This window comes from Arachis stenosperma, chromosome 9 (assembly GCF_014773155.1).
Source record: "Arachis stenosperma cultivar V10309 chromosome 9, arast.V10309.gnm1.PFL2, whole genome shotgun sequence".
NCBI classification, from domain to species: domain Eukaryota; kingdom Viridiplantae; phylum Streptophyta; class Magnoliopsida; order Fabales; family Fabaceae; genus Arachis; species Arachis stenosperma.
Genome location: NC_080385.1, coordinates 41,367,116 through 41,381,391, shown reverse-complemented (window position 1 = coordinate 41,381,391; position 14,276 = coordinate 41,367,116). Strand labels below are relative to the sequence as shown.

At 40.8% G+C, this 14,276-nt stretch overlaps 1 pseudogene; it reads right to left on the bottom strand.

Annotated features, from left to right (window-relative positions):
• LOC130949445 (eukaryotic translation initiation factor 5-like) overlaps positions 1-14,276 on the bottom strand; it is a 35,042-nt pseudogene that overhangs the window by 14,247 nt on the left and 6,519 nt on the right.

The following is a 14,276-nucleotide window of genomic DNA, read 5'->3' as shown; positions in this document are numbered from 1 at the left end:
ATGACTTGTCTAGGCAGAAATTACCTCAAAAGAGACAAGATCCTGGGAAGTTTTCAATACCTTGCACCATAGGCACCATGACCTTCAAGAAGGCTCTGTGTGACTTAGGGTCAAGTGTAAACCTCATGCCTCTCTCTGTAATGGAGAAGCTAGGGATCTTTGAGGTACAAGCTGTAAGAATCTCACTAGAGATGGCAGACAATTCAAGAAAACAAGCTTATGGACTTATAGAGGATGTTTTGGTGAAGATTGAAGACCATTACATCCCTGCTGATTTCATAGTCCTAGAGACTGGGAAATGCATAGATGAATCCATCATCCTTGGCAGACCCTTCCTAGCCACAGCTAAGGCTGTGATTGATGTTGATGGAGGTGAACTGATCATTCAAGTGAATGAAGAAACCTTTGTGTTTAAGGCTCAAGGATATCCCTCTGTCACCATGGAGAGGAAGCATGAAGAGCTTCTCTCAAATCAGAGCCAAACAGAGCCCCCACAGTCAAACTCTAAGTTTGGTGTTGGGAGGCCACAACCAACTTCTAAGTTTGGTGTTGAACCCCCACATTCAAACTCTAAGTTTGGTGTTGGGAGGTTCCAACATTGCTCTGAGTATCTGTGAGGCTCCATGAGAGCCCTCTGTCAAGCTACTGACATTAAAGAAGCGCTTGTTGGGAGGCAACCCAATGTTATATTTTATCTATTTTCTTTTGCTATTTTATGTTTTCTGTAGGTTGATGATCATGAGAAGTCACAAAATCAATTGAAAAAGCAAAAACAGAAAGAAAAACAGCACACCCTAGAGGAGAATTTGCTGGCGTTTAAACGCCAGTAATGGTAGCAGTTGGGCGTTTAACGCCCAGTCTGGCACCATTCTGGGCGTTTAACGCCAGAAAGGGGCACCAGACTGGCGTTAAAAGCCAGAAAAAGGCAAGAACATGGCGTTAAACGCCAGAAATGGGCACCAGCCCAGCGTTTAATGCCAGAATTGGCACATAGTGCATTTTTGCACGCCACTTGGTGCAGGGATGCCTTTTCCTTGACACCTCAGGATCTGTGGACCCCACAGGATCCCCACCTACCCCACCACCCTCTCTCTTCTTCACCCATTCACCAATCACCTCTACCACTCTTCCCCAAAAAACCCCTCACCTATCAAATCCCACTATTCTCTTCACCACTCACATCCATCCTTCATAAAACCCCACCTACCTCACCATTCAAATTCAAACCACTTTCCCTCCCAAACCCACCCATAATGGCCGAACCCTACCCCTCTCTTCACCCCTATATAAACCCATCTTCACTCCTTCATTTTCACACACCCTAAACACTACTTCTTCCCCTTTTGGCCGAACCACAAAGCCATCTCCCTCTCCTCCGTTTCTTCTTCTTCTACTCTCTTCTTTCTTCTTTTGCTCGAGGACGAACAAACCTTTTAAGTTTGGTGTGGTAAAAGCATTGCTTTTTGTTTTTCCATAACCATTTATGGCATCCAAGGCCGGAGAAACCTCTAGAAAGAGGAAAGGGAAGGCAAAAGCTTTCACCTCCGAGTCATGGGAGATGGAGAGATTCATCTCAAGGGTGCATCAAGACCACTTCTATGAAGTTGTGGCCTTGAAGAAAGTGATCCCCGAGGTCCCTTTCAAACTCAAAAAGAGTGAATATCCGGAGATCCGACATGAGATCCGAAAAAGAGGTTGGGAAGTTCTTACCAACCCCATTCAACAAGTCGGAATCTTTATGGTTCAAGAGTTCTATGCCAATGCATGGATCACCAAGAACCATGATCAAAGTGTGAACCCGGACCCAAAGAATTGGCTTACAATGGTTTGGGGGAAATACTTAGATTTTAGTCCGGAAAATGTAAGGTTGGCATTCAACTTGCCCATGATGCAAGGAGATGAACATCCTTACATTAGAAGGGTCAACTTTGATCAAAGGTTGGACCAAGTCCTCACTAACATTTGTGAAGAGGGCGCCCAATGGAAGAGAGATTCAAGAGGGAAGCCGGTTCAATTGAGAAGGCACGACCTCAAGCCCGTGGCTAGAGGATGGTTGGAGTTTATCCAACGCTCAATCATTCCCACTAGCAACCGGTCCGAAGTTACTCTAGACCGGGCCATCATGATTCATAGTATCATGATTGGAGAGGAAGTGGAAGTTCATGAGGTTATAGCCCAAGAACTCTATCAGGTGGCGGACAAGTCCTCTACCTTAGCAAGGTTAGCCTTTCCTCATCTCATTTGTCACCTCTGTTATTCAGTTGGAGTGGACATAGAAGGAGACATCCTCATTGATGAGGATAAGCCCATCACTAAGAAAAGGATGGAGCAAACAAGAGACCCCACTCATCATGAAATCCCTGAGATACCTCAAGGGATGCACTTTCCTCCACAAAACTATTGGGAGCAAATCAACACCTCCCTAGGAGAATTGAGTTCCAACATGGGACAACTAAGGGTGGAGCACCAAGAACACTCCATTCTCCTCCATGAAATTAGAGAAGATCAAAGAATCATGAGAGAGGAGCAACAAAGGCAAGGAAGAGACATTGAAGAGCTCAAGCACTCCATAAGATCTTCAAGAGGAAGAACAAGCCACCATCACTAAGGTGGACCCGTTCTTTAATCTCCTTGTTCTTTATTTTTCTGTTTTTCGAAAATTATGCTTTATGTTTATCCATGTATTGTGTCTTATGATCATTAGTATCTTAGTGTCTATGCCTTAAAAGTTATGAATGTCCTATGAATCCATCACCTTTCTTAAGAAAAATGTTCTTAATTGAAAAAGAGAAGAATTGCATGAATTTCAGATTTTATAACAGATTAATTATTTTGATGTGGTGGCAATACTTTTGTCTTCTGAATGTATGCTTGAACAGTGCATATGTCTTTTGAATTTGTGGTTCATGAATGTTAAAGTTGTTGGCTCTTGAAAGAATAATGAAAAAGGAGACATGTTACTGAGGATCTGAAAAATCACAAAAATGATTCTTGAAGCAAGAAAAAGCAGTGAATACAAAAAAAAAAGGAAGCAAGCGAAAAAAAAGAAGGAGAAAAACGAAAAAAAAATAGAAGAGAAAAAGAAAAAGTAAGCAGAAAAAGCCAATAGCCCTTTAAACCAAAAGGCAAGGGTAGAAATAAAGTTGTGATCCAAGGCAAAAGAGTGTGCTTAAGAACCCTGGACACCTCTAATTGGGGACTCTAGCAAAGCTGAGTCACAATCTGAAAAGGTTCACCCAATCATGTGTCTGTGGCATGAATGCATCCGGTGGTAATACTGGAAGACAGAGTGCTTTGGGCCACGGCCAAGACTCATAAAGTAGCTGTGTTCAAGAATCATCATACTTAACTAGGAGAATCAAAAACACTATCTGGATTCTGAGTTCCTAAAGAAGCCAATCATTCTGAATTTCAAAGGATAAAGTGAGATGCCAAAACTGTTCAGAGGCAAAAAGCTAAAGCCCCGCTCATCTAATTAATACTGATCTTCATAGATGTTTTTGGAATTCATTGCATATTCTCTTCTTTTAATCTTATTTGATTTTCAGTTGCTTGAAGACAAGCAACAATTTAAGTTTGGTGTTGTGATGACCGGATAATTTGTACGCTTTTTGGCATTGTTTTTAGTATGTTTTTAGTATGATTTAGTTACTTTTTAGTATATTTTTATTAGTTTTTAGCTAAAATTCACTTTTCTGGACTTTACTATGAGTTTGTGTGTTTTTCTGTGATTTCAGGTATTTTCTGGCTGAAATTGAGGGACCTGAGCAAAAATCTGATTCAGAGACTAAAAAGGACTGCAGATGCTGTTGGATTCTGACCTCCCCGCACTCGAAGTGGATTTTATGGAGCTACAGAAGCCCAATTGGAGCGCTCTCAACGGCGTTGGAAAGTAGACATCCTGGGCTTTCCAGAAATATATGATAATCCATACTTTGCTGAAGATTTGATGGCCCAAACCGGCGTTCAAAATCACCTTCAGATTTCCCAGCGTTAAACGCTGGAACTGGCACCAAAGTGGGAGTTAAACGCCCAAACTGGCACAAAAGCTGGCGTTTAACTCCAAGAAGAGTCTCTACACGAAAATGCTTCAATGCTCAGCCCAAGCACACACCAAGTGGGCCCGGAAGTGGATTTTTATGTCTTTTACTCATCTTTGTAATTCTTAAGCTACTAGTTCCCTATAAATAGGGCCTTTTACTATTGTATTTTTCATCTTTTGATCTTTGGAATCTTTTGATCACTTTAGATCTCTAGATCATCTTTGGACGTCCTGTTCTTAGATTACTGGGGGCTGGCCTCACGGCCATGCCTAGACCTTGTTCTTATGTATTTTCAATGGTGGAGTTTCTACACACCATAGATTAAGGTATGGGGCTCTGCTGTACCTCGAGTATTAATGCAATTACTATTGTTCTTCTATTCAATTCAGCTTGTTCTTATTCCAAGATATTCATTCGCACTCAAGAATTTGATGAATGTGATGATTATGTGACGCTCATCATCATTCTCACTTATGAACAAGTGACTGACAACCACTTCTGTTCTACAAGCAAACAAGGCTCTAATGTTTATCTCTTGGATTCCTGATACACGACGCATGGTTGATCGCCTGACAACCGAGCGCTCGTCTGACAACCGAGCCAGCCATTCCGTGAGATCAGAGTCTTCGTGGTATAGGCTAGAACTGATGGCGGCATTCAAGAGAATCCGGAAGGTCTAAACCTTGTCTGTGGTATTCTGAGTAGGATTCAATGATTGAATGACTGTGACGTGCTTCAAACTCGCGATTGTGGGGCGTTAGTGACAGACACAAAAGAATCACTGGATTCTATTCCGACATGATCGAGAACCGACAGCTGGATAGCCGTGCCGTGACAGGGTGCGTTGAACATTTCCACTGAGAGGATGGGAGGTAGCCACTGACAACGGTGAAACCCTTGCATAAGCTTGCCATGGAAAGGAGTAAGAAGGATTGGATGAAGACAGTAGGAAAGCAGAGAGACGGAAGGGACAAAGCATCTCCATTCGCTTATCTGAAATTCTCACCAATGGAATACATAAGTATCTCTATCTTTATCTTTATGTTTTATTCACATATCATCCATAACCATTTGAGTCTGCCTGACTAAGATTTACAAGGTGACCATAGCTTGCTTCATACCAACAATCTCCGTGGGATCGACCCTTACTCGCGTAAGGTTTATTACTTGGACGACCCAGTGCACTTGCTGGTTAGTTGTGTGAAGTTGTGTTTATGCCATGGTATTGAGCATCAAGTCTTTGGGGCCATTACTAGGGATTATTTGAGTTGTGAAAAGTAGTGATCACAATTTCGTGCACCACTTTTGCAAGAGTTTGATATAGAAATAAGAGACAAAAAAAGGACAGAGAATCAAGTAGCAGATGACAGTAGAAGGGGCGTCCCTCCCTCTTACTGAGATCTCTGAAAATTTTCCGGATGAGCAACTCTTTTCCATCCAAGAAGTGCCATGGTTTAAAGAAATTGCGAACTACAAGGCAGTGAGATTCATACCCAAAGAATACAGTAGGCAGCAATCAAAGAAGCTTATCACGGATACAAAGTATTATCTTTGGGATGAGCCGTGTCTCTTCAAGAGATGTGCAGACGGAGTAATCCGTAGATGTGTGCCTAAAGAAGAAGTGCAGAAGATCCTATGGCATTGCCATGGATCACAATATGGAGGACATTTTAGAAGTGAGCGAACAGCCACAAGAGTCCTCTAATGTGGTTTCTACTAGCCTACTCTCTATAAAGATTCCCAAGTGTTTGTACTTAATTGTGATAGTTGCCAAAGATCTGGTAATCTGCTTCACAGTTATGCCATGCCTCAACAAGGGATCTTGGAGATTGAGTTGTTTGATGTATGGGGTATTGACTTCATGGGGCCTTTCCCACCATCATACTCAAACACTTATATTCTGGTGGTAGTGGATTATGTATCCAAATGGGTGGAAGCTATTGCAACACCCACTAATGACACTAAGATAGTGTTAAAATTCTTCCAGAAACACATCTTCAGCAGATTTGGCACCCCTAGAGTACTAATTAGTGATGGGGGCACTCATTTCTACAATAAACAGCTTTACTTTGCTTTGGTTCGTTATGGAGTTAGCCACAGGGTAGCCACTCCATATCATCCACAGACAAATGGGCAAGCTGAAGTCTCTAACAGAGAACTTAAAAGAATCCTGGAACGGACTGTAATTAACCGTAGAAGGGATTGGGCAAGAAGCTTGGATGATGCTCTGTGGGCATACAGAACAGCATTCAAAACCCCTATAGGGACCTCCCCATACCAACTTGTGTATGGAAAGGCATGTCACTTGCCAGTGGAACTGGAACATAAGGCCTACTGGGCGACCAGATTCCTAAACCTTGATGCTAAGTTAACTGGAGAAAAGCGTTTGCTCCAGTTAAATGAGCTAGAGGAATTTAGACTCAATGCTTTCGAAAATGCAAAAATTTACAAAGAGAAATAAAAAAGATGGCATGATAAGAAACTGTCATCCAGAGTCTTTGAGCCTAGACAGAAAGTTCTGCTATTTAATTCTAGGCTCAGATTATTCCCCGGGAAATTGAAATCCCGGTGGAGAGGACCATATATGATTACAAGTGTGTCACCATATAGATACGTAGAGCTTCAGGATAATGATTCTAACAAAAAGTTCATTGTTAATGGACAGAGAGTTAAACATTATCTTGAAAGCAATTTTGAGCTAGAATTCTCAAAACTGAGGCTTGATTAAAGCTCAGTAATAGTCCAGCTAAAGACAATAAAGAAGTGCTTACTGGGAGGCAACCCAGTCAGTCACAAAGTTTATTTATTAATTAATTAATTTTTACAGGTATATCTCAGTTATCTTCAAGGTAGAATAGCAATTGCTTGAGTTCACAGAGTTACAGGGGAATTTGGAAGCTCACTGGCGTGAAAAAGCCAGTAAGAAATATTTTGGGCATTGAACGCCCAAAAGAAGCATCCACTGGGCGTTCAACGCCAGTAAGGATAGCCGTCTGGGCGTTAAACGCCGGAAAGAAGCATCTTCTGGGTGTTGAACGCCAGAAAGAAGCTCCTTCTGGGTGTTTAACGCCAGAATTACAACGTCCTGTTTCGATTTTTGGGAAGTATCACGTCCATCCAATAAGAAGGGTTTCAATTTTTTCAAATGAACGATTTGAAGACCTATTGATTCTAACAACTGATTACAGAGTGGATCATTCGGACCTTTCAATTCATAGATATGGATCTCGGACCTATGAATGGGACCCGCGCGAGCAGTGGTGGACGAAGCGGAAGCGAGAATGTCAGCTTGAGTAACACAAACGTTGGTGAGAATCTAATGCCTCGAAAACCTAAGGGTTCCTCCGCAAGGTTCGTCCACGGAGGGTGAGTCAGGGCCTAAGATCAGGCCGAAAGGCGTACGCCCAGTGACAAAGGACTTCCTGGCGTTCAACGCCAGAAAGAAGCAACAGCTGGGCGTTGAATGCCCAGGAGAAGCAGCAATTGGCCGTTAAACGCCCAAAACATGCAGCGTTTGGCCGTTTAACGCCAAGATGGTGGGGAGGAGGTAAAATTCATTTTTCTTCACAAATTTTCTAATTTTTTATGTTTCAATTCATGATTTTTTGCATAAACATATTCAAAATGTCATCTTTCAATTTCAAAAAAAAAAATATTTCTAAAAACCCTAATTTCTAAAATCCCTTTTTCAAAAATATCAAATATATCTTAATACATAAATACAAATCTTTTTCCAATCCAATCCAACTCTTTTTCAAATTTTTCAAAACTCAATTATCTTTTAAAATCTTTTTCAAATTAAAAATTCAGATTTATCTTTTTCAAATATCATTCACAACTTTTTAATTTTAAATTATATCTTTTTCTTATCATATTTATCTTTTATAAATCATATCTTCTATCTTATCTTTTTAAATTTTTCGAAAACCCACCCCCTCCCTTTTAAATTCACATTCGGCCTCCCTCTTCTCATCCACCATTCGACATTAGCTCTCCTTCTATCCCTCTCCTTTCTTTTCTTTTGCTTGAGGACAAGCAAACCTCTAAGTTTGGTGTGTTTATCCGTGATCACAAAAATATACTCACTAAGATCATGGCTCCTAAAGGAAAACAACCCACTCCAAGAGGCAAGAAAGAGAATATTCCAAAACCACTTTGGAATCAAGGGAGGTTCTTAACCAAAGAACATTCAGACCATTACTACAAAATAATGGGTCTAAGGTCAGTGATCCCGGAAGTCAAGTTCGATCTGAAAGAAGATGAATATCCGGAGATCCAAGAGCAAATTCGAAACAAGAACTGGGAAATCCTAGCTAATCCTGAAACAAAAGTGGGAAGGAATATGGTTCAGGAGTTCTATGCTAATCTGTGGCAAACAGACAGGCAGAGAATATCTGAAACTGGCCTCTATGACTATCGGACCTTGGTCAGAGGAAAGATTGTTCACATCCACCCTGACAAAATCAGGGAGATCTTTAAACTGCCTCAGCTGAAAGATGACACAGACTCCTTCAATAGGAGAATGATGAGAACAAGCAAGAGCCTGGACAAGATTCTAGAGGATATATGCATCCCTGGAGCCAGGTGGACCACCAGCACCACGGGTGTCCCAAATCAACTCAAGAGAGAAGATCTCAAACCAGTAGCCAGAGGCTGGCTGGACTTCATTGGGCGTTCCATATTGTCCACTAGCAACCGTTCTGAAGTTACTATTAAAAGAGCAGTGATGATTCACTGCATTATGTTGGGAAAAGAAGTAGAAGTTCATCAGTTAATTTGGTGTGAACTCTACATAATAGCAAACAAGAAATCCAAAGACGCCAAGTTGGCTTATCCAAGCCTAATTTTTATGCTCTGCAAAGATGCCAGAGTAAGGATGGGAATAACTGAGTATATCTCGGTTGAGCGGCCAATCACTAAAATATCAATGGAAAAACAACAGTTGCAGGATGACCCCATCAAGAGGAGAGCACAGGAATTCCTCCCAAAAATCCCTCAATTTGAATACTGAGAGCATCTTGAGGCATCTGTTTCCAAGTTGCAAGAAGCTATAGACCAAATAAAGGAAGAACAGAATAATCAAAATAGCATGCTTTGCAAATTGCTTAGGGAACAAGAGGAGCAATGGCGTGACTTAAGGGAACTAAAGCGTCAGAAATTAATTCTTGAAGGACCAAGCACGCCACAGACTAGAGGAACACCCACTTCCCAAAATACAGGTTGATAAGTTCTAATTTTAGCTTTAACTCTGAGATAGTTGTTGTTATAGGAATTTACCTTAGAAGATATATAGGAGTAGTGGGAATTAGTACATCTATTTTGATTTTATTTTCAATTAAGTTATAATTTATTTTTCTTATCATCATCAAACATGAATAAAATAGTAGATTTTTAGAATAAAGAGGTAATTCATATTTTTCGAGTTCTTAATAAGAAAAATTATAATTAATTATATGTGGTGGCAATACTTTTTGTCTTCTGAATGAATGCTTGAACAGTGCATATTTTTTATCTTGAATTTCATGAATGTTAAAATTGTTGGCTCTTGAAAGAATGAGAAACACAAAAAATATTATTGATGATCTGAAAAATCATGAATTTGATTCTTGAAGCAAGAAAAAGCAGTGAAAAAAAAAGAGAGAGAAAAATTACAAGGAATCATTGGATCAAGAAAAAGAAAAAAAGCCAATAGCCCTTAAAACCAAAAGGCAAGGGTGAAAAGGATCCAAGGCTTTGAGCATCAGTGGATAGAAGGGCCCAAGGAAGTAATTCCAGGCCTAAGCGGCTAAATCAAGCTGTCCCTAACCATGTGCTTATAGCATGCAGGTCCAAGTGAAAAGCTTGAGACTGAGTGGTTAAAGTCGTGATCCAAGGCAAAAGAGTGCTTAAGAACTCTGGACACCTCTAATTGGGGACTTTAGCAAAGCTAAGTCATAATCTAAAAAGGTTCACCCAATTATGTGTCTGTGGCATTTATGTATCCGGTGGTAATACTGGAAAACAAAGTGCTTAGGGCCACGGCCAAGACTCATAAAGTAACTGTGTTCAAGAATCAACATACTACACTAGGAGAATCAATAATACTATCTGAATTCTGAATTCCTATGGATGCCAATCATTCTGAATTTCAAAGGATAAAGTGAGATACCAAAACTGTTGGGAAGTCAAAAAAAGCTACTAGCCCCGCCCATCTAAATAAGAATCTGAGCTCCACTTAAAACTCTGAAATATTATTGCTTCTTAATTTCTTTTCATCCTATTTTATTTATCTAGTTGCTTGAGGATAAGTAACAGTTTAAGTTTGGTATTGTGATGAGCGGATATTTTATATGCTTTTTGGGGGAAATTTTATGTAGATTTTAGCATGTTTTTATTAGTTTTTAATAGAATTTTATTAGTTTTTAAGAAAAAATCATATTTCTGGACTTTACTATGAGTTTGTGTGTTTTTCTGTGAGATCAAGAATTTTCTGGCTGAAATTGAGGGAGCTGAGCAAAAATCTGAATTAGGCTGAAAAAGGACTGCTGATGCTGTTGGATTCTGACCTCTCTGCACTCGGAATAGATTTTTTGGAGCTATAGGAGTTCAATTGGCAAGATCTCAATTGGGTTGGAAAGTAGACATCCAGGGCTTTCCAGCAATATATAATAGTCCATACTTTGCGCGAAGATAGATGATGTAAACTGGCGTTTAACGCCAGTTCCATGTTGCAGTCTGGCGTCCAGCGCCAGAAACACGTCACGAACCAGAGTTGAACGCCAGAAACACGTTACAACTTGGCGTTCAACTCCAGAAACAGCCCAGATACGTGAGAAGTTTAAGTCTCAGCCCCAGCACACACCAAGTGGGCCCCAGAAGTGGATTTCTGCCCTATCCATCTTAGTTTACTCATTCTCTGTAAACCTAGGTTACTAGTTTAGTATTTAAACAACTTTTAGAGACTTATTTTGTATCTCTCATGACATTTTTAGATCTGAAATTTATACTCTTTGACGGCATGAGTCTCTAAACTCCATTGTTGGGGGTGAAGAGCTTTGCAGCGTCTCGATGAATTAATGCAATTATTTATGTTTTTCCATTCAAACATGCGTGTTCCTATCTAAGATGTTCATTCGCGCTTAACTATGGAGAAGGTGATGATCCGTGACACTCATCACCTTCCTCAATCCATGAACGTGTGTCTGACAACCACCTCCGTTCTACATCAGATTGAATGAGTATCTCTTAGATTCCTTAACCAGAATCTTCGTGGTATAAGCTAGAATTGATGGCGGCATTCATGAGAATCCAGAAAGTCTAAACCTTGTCTGTGGTATTCCGAGTAGGATTCTGGGATTGGATGACTGTGACGAGCTTCAAACTTGCGAGTGTTGGGCATGATGACAAACGCAAAAGAATCAATGGATTCTATTCCGACATGATCGAGAACCAACAGCTGATTAGCCATGCTGTGACAGAGCATTTGGACCATTTTCACTGAGAAGATGAGAAGTAGCCATTGACAACGGTGACACCCTACATAGAGCTTGCCATGGAAGGAACTTTGCACTTTTGCATTGAGTTGAATATTACATTACAGGAATTCAGAAGACAAAGCATCTCCAAAACCCCAACATATTCTCCATTACTGCACAACAAGTAATTATTTCACGCTCTTTTATTTTTTCTAATAATTCAAACTGATAATTATAATTGATATCCTGACTAAGAATAATAAAATAAACATAGCTTGCTTCAAACCAATAATCTCCATGGGATCGACCCTTACTCACGTAAGGTATTACTTGGACGACCCAGTGCACTTGCTGGTTAATGGTACGAAGTCATAAGATATCTTGATTTTGATATTGGGATTACAATTTCGTGCACCAGGAGGTGACTAAACTGAAGAAGGAGCTGGAAGGGGAGAAGGCCAGCTCTCTTGCCCTGGCGGCCTCTGTGCGATTGGCTGAGGATGTGGCTTTGAAGCAAAAAGAAAGCTATGTCACGTCCTACCGAGAAGTGATACGTCTTCGGGAGGAGCTAGAGTCGGTCCGAGTTGATTATTCCAAGCTCCAGGGTCATCTTGTGGGCAGCGTAACTGCTGCCTATGAGAACCTGAAGGAACAGGTTCGGGTTATTGTCCCGGAGGCTGACCTTGCCTTGTTTAGCTTCGATAATGTTGTGAAGGATGACAAAATCGTTCCCGAGGACCCTGATGATGATGATGTTGAGCCTCCTCCTATTCCTTCTACCAAAGTCTCTGTTGTGCCGCCATCTTCTTCTCAGGCAGCTGAAATCGTTCAGCCTGAGTCCGATCCTGATGTCCAGATCCTGAATCAGGATGATGGGACAGTACATGCAGTGTCTCTTCAGACTCGTCCTCCTTCACCCCGGGATGCTGGTACTGGGAAACCTTTGGACTTTCTTTGATTATTTCTGATGAATTTATGTATAGCCCGGCCTGTGGGCTTTGAACTCTTTTATTTTGTAAATGGTGTTTCATTGACTGTTGATACTTCTGTTGCTTGTTTAGCAACTTTGTTTTGAAAAACAAAGTGACTTTCGAGCTTCCTGGGATGATTTGGGTGGCCTCTGAAGCTTGCTATTATCATAACTTAGTAGTTTTTATATCCTGTCTGCTTTGCACTCGTCTTGGCACCTTCGTAGGTTTTTGTCTGACATGATCAACTTGATTCTTTGGCCTGACGCTGCTCTCATCAATCTTAAACTGTTGTTTTTCGTAATACTGAGATTGCCGATTTTTCAACTTGGTTTTTGTTTGTTTGTAGCCCTTCCTTTTTGGACCTTACTTAAGGTCTCTTCCAAGGGTAGCTTTATCATGTCGGTTCCTGTCAAATTACTCGGTAATCCTCTTTCTTGGACTTTGTTCAGGCTCTTTCTGGGATTACTTTGTAGCTTTGTATCTTGGACCGACTTTGTCATGTCGGGCTTTGTCGAGTTACTTGATAATCCTCTTTCTTGGACCTTGTTCAGGTCTCTTTCAGGGATTTATCTTTTGTAACTTTTTCCTTTCGGGCCGACTTTGTCACGTCGGGCCCTGTCGACTTACTTGATAATCCTCTTTCTTGGACCTTGTTCAGGTCTCTTTCAGGGATTTATCTTTTGTAACTTTATCTTTCCGGGCCGACTTTGTCATGTCGGGCCCTATCGAGTTACTTGATAATCCTCTTTCTTGGACCTTGTTCAGGTCTCTTTCAGGGATTTATCTTTTGTAACTTTATCTTTTCAGGCCGACTTTGTCACGTCGGGCCCTGTCGACTTACTTGATAATCCTCTTTCTTAGACCTTATTCAGGTCTCTTTCAGGCATTATCTTTTGTAAATTTTTTGTAGGAGTCCGACTTCCTCATGTCGGGTTCTTCGAAGTTATAGTAATCCTCTTTTATAGGGTTGGCCAGACCTCTTTCCAGGGTTTTACTTATAACTTGGGTTGTTGTGGCTGGTCCAACTTTTTGTGCCGGCCAATCTTTAAGTTATTTTATAGCAATCCATTTTATTAGGTCCTCGTCAGGTCCTTTCTATGGATCACTTTCTATAACTTCTTACATTATTCTATTTTTATCTTTGTCGATTTTGTAGAATTTAGGTTTTTAGCCCTCGTTTTTATCGTGATCGCGCAATGAATTCGGTTTTCACTTTCTGTCGATCTGTAGCTTTACAATCGGGCAATGAATGTTTTCAGAATAATATGACTTGAGCATTTGTAGAGAATCTGGATAAATTTTATTAAAAGAAAATGCAAATATACATAAGGAGTTAATTTCCTAAGTCGGGTGATTTGTAGGTCTTGGCGGGACACCTCATTAAAAAACCTTTTTTCAGGAAAAAGAGTGTGCTTTGTCTAAGATCTTTTATCATCCCTAGCTATAGTACCTTCTTAGGTTGCAGGCGTGCCATGATCTAGGAAGCTCTCGCCCGTCGAGTTCGGAAAGCCTGTAGTAACCCTTTCCCAGTACTTCTATGACTCGGAAGGGTCCTTTCCAGTTTGCTGCCAGCTTTCCTTCTCCAGGTCGAGTTGTTCCTATATTTTTTCGGATTAGGATGAGGTCGTTTTCAGCAAAGGCCCGCTGTATTACTTTTCGGTTGTATCTGGAGGCCATTCGTCGTTTCAGCGCCTCTTCCCTTATCCGAGCTTCTTCTCGGATTTCTGGAAGTAAGTCAAGCTCTTCCCTTTGAAGTTGGGAGTTGGCTTTTTCGCTAAAATGGATTACTTTGGGTGATCCTTCTTCGA